General features: G+C 33.6%; 1 pseudogene; it reads right to left on the bottom strand.

Annotated features, from left to right (window-relative positions):
* Positions 1-317: 317 nt before the first annotated feature.
* Positions 318-8929, bottom strand: LOC131036865 (uncharacterized; annotated as a pseudogene).
* Between the last annotated feature and the right edge of the window lie 8125 nt (positions 8930-17054).

The following is a 17054-nucleotide window of genomic DNA, read 5'->3' as shown; positions in this document are numbered from 1 at the left end:
ACTTACAAAATCCATTTTGGATCCTCCTTGGTTGCAAAACTAAGATCTACATGATGTGACCCTACAATTCATTCATTTTAAATAAAGTTTATAATGGTAAAATGCAAAACATGAACTCATTCATCAAACAAATAAAATTGAATTCAAGCATACCTTTCTTGCAATGATTGCTACTATGCTTCTATTTATATCTTCTAATACTCTGCAATATAAATTCAAAAATCCACATACCAATATATTCTAAAAGATAATATAAAATATTAAACATAACTTTGTATCCTCTAATTCAAAAATGTAGATAAAATAGGATTGCCATCTCACCCTCCATTACTCCAAGGATCTCTCAATCCATTGAAAAATATTAAATTACTTCCAAATCGCTTGAGAACCCTCTTGATATTCTACAATGCACATAAGTATGAGTATCACATATAATTTCTTCATATAAATTTTGAAGGAGATTCAATAAAATCTCATAATAGTTACATTTAGATGTATTATTAAAATGAAAATATGTTCATGTTCCAAATAGACTATACTTACATGACCACCAAACTCGGTGGTGATCCAGTGTGGCCTTGGCTCAATACCATTTTCACAATTTCAAGATTGCATCATTTCTATATAATTGAATGTTGACTCTCCTTTCTTCTGAATCATCTACAAATGGTTGTACCATCTCTGTGCAATACTACACCCCCAACAAAGAAATACTTCACTTACACACACAACTAAAAGCATCATTTCAAACCATCATATAGTTAAATAGAAACCAAAAAAATTGAACTTGCAAATCCCAACCACCCTCTCCATGTTTATCACTTGCTCCCAAATCAAAGCAACTCATATTTCCTGTATAGTTATATAATATGTTTATTGCTCCATATAATCAGCTTAGGATATTGTTCCCACTAGATGGATTGTCTATTGCCTTCCACATCTATACAAACAAGTGTAAAATAATGAAAATAAAATTTAATTAATTATTAAAGATTTTAATTGGTCAGCATTCTTGTTTTGTTGTTATTTATATCAAAAATAAATTTTTAAAGATTTTGTATAAAAATTTTGACCTATTTTGTACTATAATTTTGAAACCAATATTAGATTTTGAATATCCTTCTCCATTCATTCATGTGCATATATAAAGTAAGTTTTTTTTTTCAATAAAGACTAACATGATGAGAAATGGGTATTGACTTTTCATTACTTGTTTGATGGGATAGGCTGGCAAATTTTGAATAAAGTTAGCAGGGCTTGGGTAATTTTCTGCAGCTTCAAAGTAAGTTCGACTCAACCAATATTTCACGCCATCGAAGTCACTATCTCTGGACCAATGCCACCAATTTTTCATGAGAAAAAGTTTTAAAATATTAGAAAATTGTGTACAAAAAATTTCTCGTTTTACTTGCAGAGTTTGAAAGGTTCTTTGATGAATCTTCTGCTACTTAGATTTGATGAAATCCTTTTTAGTATCTTCCATGAATTCTTTATTACATTGTAGCACTTTTCACTTTCACTCTAATAAAACCCAAAATAAAAAATAAATCCTCAAACCAAAATAACACAAGTTAATATAATGATTTATAATGAAAGGATTCATTATATACAGTCTTTTTAATAAATCTTTTGATTTCAATCTTCACTTCAACTCTACCAGAACCCAAAAGAAAAAATTAAAAAATAGATCCTCGAACAAAAAAAATCTAATATATTGAAAGAAGTAATTATATACAGAGTTTTCTTAACAAATATTTTGATTTCAATCTTATGAATTGTTAAAATGCAGTGAAATACAAATGGGACATAACAAGGAAAGAATTGTTCATACTTGGAAGTTTTTTGAGACAATGATGTCATAACCAGCTGGATTTACAATAAGATCAAAAGCCAAAATGGGAGTCGATGATGCCAATGCCCCAATTGCAATATATGGGTACTTCAGTCTAAACCAAGCCGCTAACACTGCAATATATACACAATTAAATAGGGTTTCATCAATGCATTTTAAAATTCATAACACAAAATTATTGGAACACACCCACTTCCACCATAAGATCCTCCAAACACAACTACTACTGAATCCTCTGCTGATAAATTCTTTAATCAATGCAGCGAAATCAGCTAAAGCTTGAGAGGAGCTCAAGTAGCCAATTGTGGTGGCATTTTTGTAAGCTATATCTTTACTCCCATATGGCATTGATTCATCATAGTAACGGTGCTGAAATAAATTGAAACCCATAGTGAGATCTTCTTTGGCTAATCAATGTAAAATAGAACCAAATAGATTTCCACATTTCATTTTGAATAAAATCTTAAAGTTTGGAATACATTTCTTTACTTTTTACTACTATTTCATCATACTTAAACAATACATTTTAAACTTTATTTTATTTAAGTGATTCATCAAAAACCATACTAATAATGGGTTATACTAAAAGAGAGAGTGTGATTTCAAATGAATCATTTAAATAAAACAAATTTAGAACAAGCCGTTAAAACTAAAATCCATTAATCACAAGAAATACACAATTTATGTATAGTAATATCTAGATCAAGATGTTTTAAAAAAGTGTTTATATAATAGATTTTTAGAGATCTTTATATAGTAATTTTTTTTTGGTTTTGTGTTGTTTTTTCTATAGATTTAATGGCTATGCTCTTCTATCAATATTGAAGTGGAATAGGTAGAGTAGATAAGAGCATAACATACCTTAATGAAGATGAGAAGGGCCTTGAATTCAGGTGCAATGTGAAACATAAAGCCTGTGTTTTGAGTAAACCATTCTATATATCCTTTATTTCCTGTATAAACAAAGATGGGAGAATCAAAAGAAGCACCACACCAATGTTTTGAGTTGATTTGATATTTCTATTGAAATGTGACATGGCTATGTGGATTGAAACCTAAATGGTCCAAATTCTGTGTCAAGTATTTGACATTATATTGTACAAAGGGAGAAGAAGTAAGAGGAGGAAGTGAATGTCTATTCCTTCTCAATCCTCCATGAACATGAGGAAGGGAAGTAGTAGAAACAATAGAGAGGCCAACCAATATGACAAATGTACTAAAGAGTAAGCAACCCATAGCATAAATAGCCATTGTATGGACAAATTCTTCTCTTGGTTTCTTATGGTATATATAAGAGAAAATAATTGAAAGTCGTCATTGAGGCTGTTTTGTTTTCTTTGTCTAGGTTAAACTCATATACTATTACTTACAGTATGTTGTTTTATATTTAAGATATGATGTTACAATCGATTTTTTTGTTTCTCTTTATTGTTAATTGGTTGTGCACTAGATTCCTAATTGTGTATGAAGTAGATTCATTGATTGTGTATGCAATAAGATATTATTTGTGTTATTTTTAGTAGTAGGGTAACATAGGTAACATATTATTAGTGCTTGTTATTTAACACATAAATCATTCATATGTACCCTCTATCCTATGTATTTACAATATAAAGAGCTCCATTAGTTTCCTCATCCTCTAGACCTTGTCTAGTGTACATGATATCGAAATCAAATATTTGTGATTTTCTAAACAATAGGATGGCCCAAGTGCTAAGCCCTACACTACTATGGCCAAAGCCACCCCACTACCTTTACACTTTCTTACAATTGCCCACCACCACTATCATTACACTTTCTTCAAATTTGGTTAAAACCATGACTAATTGAATCAATGAGTTTGAGATTGACGCACACCATGTTCCCTAGAGACCCCACACAAAGGTGAATTTCATTGCCAAAGATTATAAAAAAGAACTTATCTCACATATGGCATCACCTTAATGATCTACATTGATTTTAAGAATTCACTTGATAGGAGTATTCCTTTGTTCTTTCATGGTCATAGTAAACTTTCTCAATGAAAGCAATTAGATATTAGTGACTATACCAAAAGTGATAAGATTTTATTTTATATGTATAATGGTTTGTACCCAAGTTTTTCTATTGTTGTTTATAATGGTTTTATCAATGGCTATCAATATTTTATTTTATGGTTTTTATTCAAGATCATAAAAAATAGATTAAGAAAGATGATGAAAAGGAGTCAAGATTTCATCATATCTCAAAAATTATGATCTAGGTTTTCTAATTTTTCCATAAAAATTAAAAAAAAAGAAGGTGAAAAATGGAATAAATTTCTTGCCAACCCAGTTCGTGGTTTATGAGAAATATCACTAGTACAAAGGGTAGTCATAAATGAGGCGCCAAGTCTCATTGCCAAATCAAATGAAGCCATACCATAAGGAATCATATGCGAGGCTTTGAGAAATTCCAAGTACATTGAAAGGTAGTATAATAGTTATAATTAAAGATCCATTCTCAGTAAAGACATAGTAGCAAGGAGAGGTTCAAAGATAGAAAATCCAATGATCTTACCACTGTTATGACAGTGAGTAAATTTGAGATAGTGTTTTGAGTTAATAGTATGATTTGTTTGGGAAAAGCTACAGAAATTGTGATAAGATTCAATTCTCATAAAAGTCTAATTACAAGGTGTTACCCCCTATTTTTGCATCCACTGATTTTCCTTGCATTGGAATATTCGTGCTGAGGTAATATGTGTTTACTTTAGTATAGTCAATTCTCTCAAATTGTTATCTTTTTCCTTGAAGCCCATCTTGACTAATGTGTCTTTATGTCTAAAGTTTTTGTGTCTTTGAACCTTTTGTTTGAACCTAGAGTTTAGGTCGAGAGTTCATCAGTTCATTGGTTCATTGAGTCTTTGTGTGTATTATGTCTTAGTTGTGGAAAGTGTAACTTATGCAAAAAGGTTGTGCAGTGAATGGAATTGAACCTTTGAACCTTCATTCATTCAAGAGTTCAATAGTTCAACGGTTTCACATTCAAAATAGAAGCATAGTAAAAGAGGAGGCCAATGGAGGGAAATGATTGGCATAGAGGGGAATATTCTAGGAATCTCAATGATTTATTTGAAATATTTCTCACTTAAGGAGGTAATCATTTTCTTGATAAGAGATTGTGTGAAGTTTTTTGTAATAAAAGTAGGTGTTAGAAGTGTCATCTTCGTCATAACTCAATACGAGTGAATGAGTTGTCGTAATCATGAAACCAAATTTGAAGCCTTCTATATCAATTTTTAGAAAGATTTATATCTTCGTGAAGAAGCTAAATTAGGAAAGGCAGAGGTTTGACATTGGAGGTATTTTTCTCAGGATTAGTAGACATTCAGTTGCCTGAAAGGTGAGTTGAAAATCTTCGTAGTCTCTGTCATTTTCATGCTTCAAGGAAGAAATTGTTAATTTTTGTTGTAGTATCCATAGTGGGTGTTATTGCAGCTTGTATTACTGTTGAAAATGAGACCCATTCCACCAAAATTAGGGTCAAAATCAAGTCTTAGATGCTCTCTCCCAAAATTTGGGGATATGTCCTTAGCTCATGTTGATTTAGATGAATTCTTAAAAAGAGGAATCCCTCTGGTTCACCCATGATGAAGAAGATTGTGGATAGTGGGTTAATAGTACCCATAATTAGTGCTCGAGTGCATGGACAAGTATGACCCAAAACACAAATGTATTAGAAATGGAAAAATGTGGGTGTTCTACTAAATGTAAATAGAGAAACTATTATGGCTTTTTTGAAAATCCCTGCTAAGGAGCCATATGAGGATTCAATGATGACCGCATCTTATGGATTTTTCTTAGAAAAGAAGCCCTAATATAGAAGTGTTTTAGAAAGGAACTGGCTCTTAAAATTTTAGAAGGATGATTCTAGATTACCCAAGCCCTTAACTAGAGAGAACTTGATTAGGGAGGTAAGGGACATTGTAATTTTGTTGCACAAGGTGAAAGGGAGCCAACAAACATTCTATTGTGAAGACTGGATGTACATTTTCATCCAGGCCATATTAGATGAAAATAATATAAAGATTGGGCATAGCTAATTGTTGAAAGGTTACATATAGGACTAAATAACTGCCTCGAGAGTAAAACCTTTTATATCTCCTCATACTTGCTCTATTGTTTGGCATGTGTCAGACCTTGGCCTGGTTTGTATCATGAGGAGTGGGTTGACGGGATGAAAATTTATGATTACCATCCACACCCTTCAGCTACAAAAGTGTAATGTGTACCTTCAAGTCAGCTTCAATATCGAATAAAACATAGCACCAGACCAAAATATTATAATCACATGCTTCCTAAGGGTCTTCCCAATCACCAAGATCACAAAAACAATCACCAAAATCATTGAAATCATCAAAAATCATTCTGAACCAAAACATTACTGGGATGCCCTATTTTACTAGTTAACTACCTACTGGTTAATTCCATCTTTTGGACAAGATGAATCACAACTACCAGATCAAATCTCCAATAAGACTTTCCTTCAATGACAACCCTTGATCATAAATCAAGCATCAAAGATCACAGGATGAGTGTCTATTGCCAACAATCTCCCCATTTGGCATTGATGGAAACACTTATGAAAAATGGCTAAGTGTTAAAGCCTATGAAACTTGTACACCGGATGAAAGAATAAAATAATTCTGAGGCTCCCCCTTAGATCAACAATCCAAAATTCTTCATTTCACTAGACTGTACACTACATAAATACAACTCGTCTGTACATTTTTCACCTCAACTCTTCCTCTATGACAACAATGCCAAAGAGAGGGTGTGCATAAAAAATGGCTATACATATATACACATTCACTAGATGATTAAATTTATACATGCTTTGGGACATCTACATATGCCATCTTAAGGAACCCAGGATATCTGTTCCATCCTGCTCACAACCTCTCCAAAATGCAAATAAAACCATTCAAAACATGAGCATGAAATTCTATAGCTTCAATCTCAGTAGGAGTCTCTTGGGACATGTTCTAAATGCATTCCATATTATGATACATTAAGGTGTCCAACCGGGACCAATTAGGTTCCAGAGCTCACCTGTCTGCCTGATCATCCTCTCCTTCTACTTCTCAATATTCATAATCTTCTCAATAATACCCAAAATTTAACCTTCAGTACTGTCGGTTAGGTTAGTTATAGAATTATAGGCCTGAGAAATCTGAACTAGATGACCTCTACAACTATTTATTTGCTTGTCTATCTCAATAGTAAAGTTGGTCAAAATTAGAGAAGACTTATAAATTTTGCTACCTTTCACTAAGGCCTCATCAATTAGTTTTGACTCCTTATCTAACTGGGCCTTATCATTACTAATCATTTGCAAAAAAACTTGAACTTTAGCATATTTAAATTTCTCCATATCTTGTCGGGCCAATGCCTTTGTCAAATAATCAAATTGGGTGGATATATGATCTACTAAGTTGTGAAGCTTACTAGATGAACTGGTGTTTGCATCAAGTTGCACTTTTGGTACCACCTGTTCCAAAACTTTGACTGATTTTTCAATAAGTCTCTTCTCTTCAGATTCTATCTATGCTAACTACTAGCTATCTTGTGCTTGAAGAGTAGCAGCAACTATCATCCTTTTTGTCGGAGACATCTAATTGAAAAGTTTATCAAAACTAATATTGATCTACGGAAAACTCTCTTGGCTTTGAATTTTAGTTGTGTCAATTGCCACAAGGATTGGAGTCTCTATTTCCTTAAACTTTCCTTTATATGGTTCTTCCTATTTCTCCTCTTCCTTCTTCTCAATATCAACCTATCCAGATTTTCCTTCTTTAGGGTGCCTCTTCTACACTGGTGTCACCACTTGGTGCACCATCCTCTACCTCAGCTGATTTATCATTTTCTTTAGCAGGCTCAACCTCAACAGTATCCAAAACTTGTTGGTTCACAACATCTTGAGTATCCTCCTCCTTATTTACATCATTTGCGAGAGGATTTTTTGACTAAGATGGCTTAAGTGCATCTTTGTATAGAGGATCATTCTGGATAATTTTTCTCCATATCTCTTATGTCTTTTTCCTCACCTCCTCTACATTCCCAATCATTAATCTATTGATCCAATTTTTACTTCTGAATTCCTTTTTATTTGCTTCTTCAATTAACATCTTAACTTTGCCAGGAGTAATATAGGTACATACATTTACAAGCTCTCTCTCCTTCATTTCTCTATCAATTTTTCTTGCTTACATTCTTCTAGAATCTATTAAATTGTACAAGTCCTTTCGAATGGACTTTTCTAATTCAATCAATGTTTTACTAAAATTGTGTAAATAAAGAACAACTTCTTCCTCAACTTTTCTCTTGTCATCATCATCAAACTTTACATAACAAACTCCAACATTCTTCAAATCGCCATCTACTATTATTTCATCTATTAACTGATCTATTGTCAATGAGAGAACAAATTCAGATTTACCTTTTTGAGCACTAGACTCTAGTTGAGTCTTAACTTTCTTCCTCTTGTAGGCCTCCCAATAGGGTCTGATTTAGTCTTCTTCTCATTTTCCCCTTTCATCTCACCACCTGATTGGAGTTTCCAGATAACTCTAGCAAATTATCCTTTCCTTAGTGCCATGCGAATGTTTGTATGTGATTCAGTCTTAGATTGCATCAGAGAAACTGCCACATATTCTCTTTGAGGCTTCTGCTTCTTTGTTAGAACACCTTTCCCCTTAGATGCACCAAAGGGTTCTTCTTCAGTAGGAGGTGTCTTCACCAAAGAAGGATAAGGTTATGTCACCTTCACCTTAACTGGAGCAGGTGTAGTCTTTTCTTTCTTCGCTTTCTCAACTACATCCCTCATAGCTCTAGAAGCTCTAAATTTCTCTTGGAGATGTCCTTCTTCAATAAGAATGTCTTGGAAAATCTTTACAACTTTTCTTTTTCTGGTCGAATCAGTGAACTTGGTATGCATCTCCATTGATTTCTCTTCGGAAGTTCTAAACCTTTCCTCTTTGGTGTCTACTAGAGCATTTAGCAAGTGTTGTGTGTAGGAATCCAAAGTGGATTCATCAACCTCATACCCCATAGGCATTATCCATACTGTCTGGGGTTGAACTGCTTCACAATTTCTTCACAATTTCTTTGGGGATTCTGACTCTTTGTTTTATTTTGTCCTGAAACATTTTAAAGAAAGCCCACAAAGCAACATGTTTTATAATCTTGGTTGCCAAGTCTGTCAAGTCCTTGTTTTATTTATTGAGCTACTAGTCTGTCAAAAGACCATTGTACTATGTCAGTTTTGGGGATCTGATTCATGAAATAAAGCACCAGACAAATAACCAAAGAACTAAATTTGAAGATATATTTTTTATCCTGTTTGATTTTCTTTAGATTTATCATTAACTCCTCCAATAGAACACTGCACAGGTCATAATGAGCATCTTCTTTGACCATTTTGTAGGCTACATGAATAGCACTGTCAGAGACATAATTTAGTATGTTAGACTGATATACCTTGTAGCCAATTACCATTGCAACAAATTTAACATCATCGTCCTTTATTGTGCTAATCTTCATTGATCACCCATCAAGCTCTACACCATTTAATTTGTTCACAGTAGGGTTTGTGACCTTATACAACCCCGGCTTTTCACTGGTTTGGTTCAAATAGGTTACTACCCTAATCACATCAGCTATCATCTTGTATGGTTGATCAAGCCATATAAATTAAACATTGATCCTTATTAGCACATACCTCACCCATTCCTTCTCATCAAATCTTGAAAAGTTTACGAATTGTGTGAAACCCTTTCTCTATAGCTATGAAAATTTTACCTTGGGATTACCAATCTCATCCATAATGCTATCACTATACAAGTCCATGATATTCTCAGAGCCATTTTCCTCAATTTCACAGTGAATGTATGCTCAAACATCATCAATGTGCAAAACTTTGTGTGGGATGAGAGAGAAAGATCCAATCGAGTCATCTTCCAAGGATTTATAAGGGTGTTTCTTGAATACATGTTGGGTCTTGTCCTTGATCTCAACTACTAGTGGAGTAGAAATGGAAGATGCGGATGCCATTTCAAATTCTCTGAAAATTGGACTCAAAAAATGCCCTTTGAAAAATACCTCAACCAATTGACGGATGCCCTAGATTGCTCACTAAATCACTTTTGTACTTTGATCGCCTTGTTCTTTAGCTCGAAAACATTATTCACAAAGTGAAGAATGATTCTCGTATTTTCCCTTTTAACTTTGTAAACCCTAATTTTACTTTGAAATAAATGCACCTCAAATATTCAATCGGATGCCCTATTCCACTACCGAATCTCTAAATCAACCATCTAAATTCTGGATATCAACTAAAGCTCAATTTCTACCACTCGTAATCCATCAACTACAGATCTCATCAAGGGGTACTACAAGTTTGCCTCCCTCGAAGGCTAAAAACCCTAGTTATCAAAGAAGGTTCTGCACTAGATTCAGGTACAGATCCATTGTCTGTCTTACATTCATCCTTCTTTACGCACGTCTTCTTATGTTGATCTTTGATCTCATCAACCTTAGCCTTTCCCTTTTCATCTTATTTGTTCTTGTCAACTAGAGCACTATTTTTGCTTCTAGAAAATTTTGCAATATGACTGGTTTTGTTGCATTCTTGGCAAACAACATTATTCTTCATAGGTCTAAAGTTCATCTGATTTGGTCTTGTCCTGCACTAATTAGAGATATGCCAAAACATTCCACAAGCATAGAATTTCTTGTTTTGAAAGTTATTTATTATTGCTCTATACACATTTGACTTGTGTCCAAAATTATTACATATGAAACACTAACAGGTAAAGGTAGAAACATTATTCACATTGTTCATCATATTGTTATTGTTCATCATTCCATTATTCATCCTAATTCTACACTGGCTCGCCATATGACCAAACTTGTTGCAAGTAAAACATCTATCATTGAATTTATGAGCATTAGGTTGTCTTACAAGAGGATTCTTGCTCTTCTTCTGATCAGGTTTTGCATTGCCTTGTCTAGATCTAGAGTATTCACCTTTCTTAAATCCTAGGCCTCGCATATCCTTTCCATGCCTCTGACTTTCTAGCATATCATCAAGTCTTGCTAAACTAGCTTTGAATTTGTCTTTATATTCATTGGCAGTAGCAAGTTCATCCCTCGAGGTAGCCATTTGTCTTTCAAGTTCTTGACCATTATTCCTTGATTGTGTCAACTCAAGCTTCAACTGATCATTCTCATAGGTAAGCCTGAAACATTCATCAACTCTTTCCTTTAGTGATTGTGCCAGATTCTCTTCATTCTTCTTTTTGTCCTCAATTTCCTTAGCCAGTCTCATCACAATGGATTGCATCTCATTCTTCAAAACAACATTCTCTTTGTCAAGCTTGTCAGCTTCATCAATATTGTCCTAGAATTCCATGATCTGATCTTCTTTCTCCTTCAACTTGTCCATTAATTCCTTCCTCTTTTCTCTATAGATACTTGCTTGATCCTTTAGCTCACTAATAAACTCATCAAAAACATTCAAGTTCTTCTTCAAGGTATAGATCTCATTTCTAGCTGCATCAATATTCTCAAGTGCCACATTGGGTTATCTCTAAAAATCGAAATGCATTGAATCAATCTCTCAGATCTTCCTCAAGTGGTTGAGATTCCTCAGAGGAACTAGGCTTTGATACCAATTGTTAGAATCAGAGATAACTGATAGGGGGGGTGAATCAGTTATCTACCAAAAATCAAATCCATAAACTTATTATTTATCCACCGATTAGCAATGCATAGCAGAAAAGACCATAAACATGCAAAAAAGAATACACAAATCTACAACACCAAAAATTTTAGGTGAAAACCCGGAAAGGGAAAACCCATGGAGGGGATGGAACCCACAATATTCAAATACTATAGCCAGGAGTACATAAATATTACATAGATGGGGAATGCACTTTCATTCAGGCTCACTACCTAGAGCTCACTGCAAAAATTACAATTGCTCAGAAGGCTACAACCTTTAAGAAAGTCTCACTGACTTAGAATTTGATTACAATGAGGAAATACAATGAAATGAACTCTCAAGTAGCATCTAATAATGTAAGAATAATTTTCGGTTATGCACTGAATCTCTGACTGTCTTCATTCTGCAAATACTTTGTTTCTATCTTAGTCAACTACTGGATTGTTTGTCAACCAAATACATACATGAAACTATGCTAAATTGCACCAAAACTAACCACCACACCACTAATATATTGAAAATCAATCTCCAATTCAATCTTTTATATCCGATCTTAACATAAAAGCAATCTCCTTCAAGTTGGCTTTAATAATTGTACTGTGTAGCTTCAAGTTAGCTTCAATCTTGAACAAAACATAGCATGGAATCAAAATATTATAATCACATGCTTCCTAAGGGTCTTCCCAATCACCAAGATCACAAAAAAATCACCAAAATAACCACAACCATCGGAAATCATTCTGGACAAAAACATTATCGAGATGCCCAATTTTACGAGTTAACTCCATCTTCTGGACAAGGTGAATCACGACTGCCAAATCAAATCTCCAAGAAGAGTTACCATCAATGAAAACCCTAGATCATAAATCAAGCATCAAAGATCATCGAATGAGTGTCAATTGCCAACAAAACTATCATGTGTTTATAAATGTGTGCAATTCTGCATGTAAGAAAAGATTGTTTGAGTAAATAATCCATTGATAAGGATTTGAGATTTCTAGCTGCATTTGTAATGTCATGAGACCTCATGGAAGGTTGAATTTTCATATATTAGAAAAATATGTAAGTAGATGAATGGTAAGATAAATATGGCATGTGTAGGAAATTCAAAATATTCATGCATAATTTTTCTGTACATATATTAATTGTTTGGAAATCCTCTTCCTTTATCTTCTCTCTATTTGGGTATAAGATTTAGAGTGCTTAGGAGTTTATTAATATTAAATAAAAGCATTAAATAATCATTGATGAATATGATTTTACATTCATTAAAAGAGAAGTTTGGATGAAAAAAAAATGCATTGAAGATTAATATTTATGTATTGCATCCATGATTTTCATTTAAAAAGAAGAGTTATGTAGGTAGAATATCTCTTGCATAAATAATGTAAATTTTTTTATGAAATATTAGGTTAAAAGATCATGTTATCCTACATGTGCTCAATGAAGTAAATTTGGTGCATTGCAAGTATATTATAGATAATTTTAAATTATACCATTTATTCTTTATTTGGTTTGGTAAGATAAAATCTTAGCTTCATGAAAGATTTGTGTGGTGTTAATGAAATGTTCTACTTTATCAAAAATATAGAAAGTGTTAATGCTATCTCCTTATCCTATTCAAATTTTTAGAAAGTGCTTGCTCAATGAAATCCAATAAGATAGATTGAAAATGAATCAATTGAGGTTGTAATGTGTTTCCTAAATGATATTTTTTCTAGATTTATTGGGAATATTTAGTTTACGAATGATTATAGTTAAGGACTAATAGGAGACGAGTTTTAATAGAATAATCTATGTATGAATGTATTTGAATTTGTGTGACATTAAAAGTAAATGAAAATAAAGTGGTTACAAGTAAGGCTATGATATCCAATTTTATGCTTAAAATAGACAAATTAATTGGTTAATGATATGTTAGAAAATGATTATAGGTGTTAGGAGTGGGTGTGTGATAGGGAGAATGCTAGAGAAGTACTCCATAAGGTTAATTGGGGCTCATGGTTCAATTGGTTTACAAAAGTCTTATTTGTGACTGTCATGTGTGTTTGCAAAATCATTTTTATGGTTTAATGCCAGGTATCTCATGCATAGCTTCTCCAACATCCATCCTTTGGTGAAGGCTTGCACCCTTACTCAACTCACTCCTCCTTGATTGTATACTCTTCTAACTGCAATGCTCTGCTATCTAGGCATACATACCTACTGCACCAAAACTATGCAAACTCCTCCAAAGGTTCTATGAAGCAAGGCAAAGGTTTTGTCTTTGATCATGTATGTTCTTGTAGCACTTAGGCATTTTTACTCTTCTACTAAAACCCCTTTGCTAGGTGGCAAACCCCAAAAGTTTTTGTCATTTTTCAAGAAGGTGGAGGGGTCTATCTTAGTGTTCCTAGATATTTCACCCAAAGGTTTCACAAGTTCCAACAAGCAAAAACCAATCGGGTCCTAGAAAATGCAGTTTTGAAGTCCAAGAAGGCTAGTAGCCCATGGAGGCATAATTGGCACCTTTTTGCTCACCCCGCCCAATGGTGGGAATTTGCACCAAAAAAATTGTTTTGGATGATGTGTTAGAGGTCTAAGATCAAATTTGTTTCAGGTCTTAGGCTCCATGAAGAGGGTTTAGTGATTGTCCTCAATTTTGGGCATAAATATAGGGTTTTGTGAGGGTTTTGAGCTTGCAATGCTTGATTTCACAACTCCTTCTCAAACCAAGGCCCTAGACTGATTTTTAGGCCCTGCCACACCTTGGAGAACATTAACCAACAATTACAACTTGTCATTTTGATAAACACTTATCACACTAGCTGTAGAAGATGACAAAAACAGTCATTTTCATTGTTTTCACTATCTTTCACTGTCTTTACTGCACAATAATGGGTTAGAACTTCTAAAATGCCTACACCATAGAATATATAAACCTTTTAACAACAAGTTAACTCTACATTGAATAAGTATGGTGAAGTCTTCATGCATGGAAGGTTTCAAAGACAATCTTGATGCCAAAAACCAATATATTTCCCAAAACAGGGAGTTCACTGCCCTTCACAAATAGTGACTTCTTATAATGAAAAAAGAGTAAAGTTTGGAGTTCTAATTCCTTAAAAATTCTTCTAGGATAGGTGGAGACCTCTATCCTTTCTTTTTTTCAACATTTGATGCTCAGAACCCAAAGTTTGAGCCTTAAGGAAGAATATTAGCCAAGTTAGACAACTTGCCTAATAAGTGCTCAAATTCACCTTTTCCATCACAACCCTAGCATAAAAGAAACTTATATACATTATATACATGCATAAAAACTTGACCAAATCCATTTAGTGGGAGACCAGGCTTGGATTAGTCAAGTTGTGGGATTTTGAAACCCCAAACCCTTGACAGGGCAGTGAGCACACCAAATTGAAAGAATTTTGCTTAACCAACTTGCAAATGGAAAACCAATACAATGATTAATTGAATAGAATTGGGAAACCAATATTAACACTTCCCAAAAGGTATAGTATAGACTAGATGTGCTACAATATGGATTGCTACTCTAAAAGAGAGAAAAACACATTAAAAGCCAAAATTTCATCTTTTTCATATATGGAAAACTTAGTCAATACAATCACCAAGATTTTTCAAGGAGAAGGGATGAATTTTATATCCTTTCAAGTAATTTATAAATCCTAGTATGGACATGAGGCTTACACAACTTCACTAACTAGAAAATGACCCAAAATGACAACTTTTCAAGCCCAAATGACAACATTTGTTCCTCCAAGAGGCATTTTTGACAACCTAACCTCATCAACTTATCTAAAGACCTAATACATTCTTGAAAACACTTATAAAACATGTTGCAATTCTTTGGGAATAATTTCTAGACCTTTTAGGCAATTTTACATATTTTTGCCCTTTTTGGCCTAAAAACCCAAAATTGTCAACTCACATCCTGAAAGGAAAAACTTGACCTCTTGAGCAAAAAATGAGATCAATACCACTTGAAAAGACACAAAAAACCCTAAACAGCATCATAAACCTAACACAAGACATTACAAACACGAAAGCATGAATTACTCAAAAAGGAGAGTTTTTACTCAACTAGGTGCTCCTGCACCAGTGTGATTGGAAACTAATATTAAATTTTGCATTAAAGTAATGAGACTTGTTTATTATTATTAATTTGCTTATGTAAATATATGATTGATTGTTGAATGACTTCATGAAGGACATGTGAATTTTAATTCACATTGCATCCACAATAGTTTCCCTTTATTTTTGGGTCTAAGTGTGGTTTTCTCCTTACTTGGGGTGCTTTGAGTTGCACTTTGCGCATGCTCGATAGGTGTTGGAACAATGCACCTTTTCAATGCTTTTATTTTCCCTCAGCTGCAAAGTCCCACCTGAGTGCCTTGTGGTATTGTCTCATCTCTCTTGCAAAGACTTACTCACTTTTAAGCAAGGTGCATATTGAAGGACACATGGCAGCCTCGTGAGACCTTTTGGGTTGAATTTTCACTTAAATGTGAGACTCCCCATCCTATAACCACATGTACATCTAGAGAAGATTTTTAGAGAGCTCCATGCATTTAACTTTCAGAAGTAGGGTGTTTTTCATCAGGTGAATGGTAGAATGGTTAGCTGGGAACAAATTTTGGGGCTTCATTCTAGATAAGTCCATAAAATTTGTTGTAGGTAAATGGTGAGGATTCTTTTGCTAACTTTATTAACAAAAATATGTGCCTATCTATGCAAAAGGCTAGAGAAGTCATTGCTTGCATGGTATTTGATGAATACATGAGATCTAGAAAGAGTGCCAGCCGGTCTATTGTCTTGATGTCCTCTTGTTTTCAGTAGTAGGCAGTTAAGGCACTCCTCTTTAAAAAAGAAGAATGTTTGTATAATGAAAGGTTATGAAATTTTAATTTACCTAGGAGAGATATAGAGATAGGATTTCTAGGAAATAATTTTAGTCTCAAATTTGTTGTTTTATTTCCAAATTAAGATAATCAAACTGTGGCTTCGGCCTTAGAGATGATTTTGTTCAGCATGCATCGATAATTTTTCTGTGCAATTTTGAATTCAGGCTTGACTCTAGTAATGTATGCTTAAGCTCTACTAATTGAATCATGTTATATACTCTTTTATTTAGTATATGTTCTTATGTGTGTGTTGATTCATTTTTGAGAGATCTTTAATTTATCTTCATTAGCATTCAGGACATGTAGATTGTTGAATGGGCCTTCGAATTACATGTATATGAAACTCTTTGTGCTATTTATTTGACAAAAATATCCATTCAAGCGCATCACTTCAGATTAGATTTACATTTATGTTCTTCCTTCCCCTTTACTCTCTTAATGAATGAAGAGTCAACTTCCAAAATTCTAGAGGTCACTTAGTTAAAATGTGTGTTCCCCATCAATGAATTTCCCATAAGACTGTATTTGTAGAAGCAATTTTAGAGATCTCTAAAAGG

Source organism: Cryptomeria japonica, chromosome 11 (assembly GCF_030272615.1).
Source record: "Cryptomeria japonica chromosome 11, Sugi_1.0, whole genome shotgun sequence".
Lineage (NCBI taxonomy): Eukaryota > Viridiplantae > Streptophyta > Pinopsida > Cupressales > Cupressaceae > Cryptomeria > Cryptomeria japonica.
This window is presented reverse-complemented; position numbering and strand designations above follow the sequence as displayed.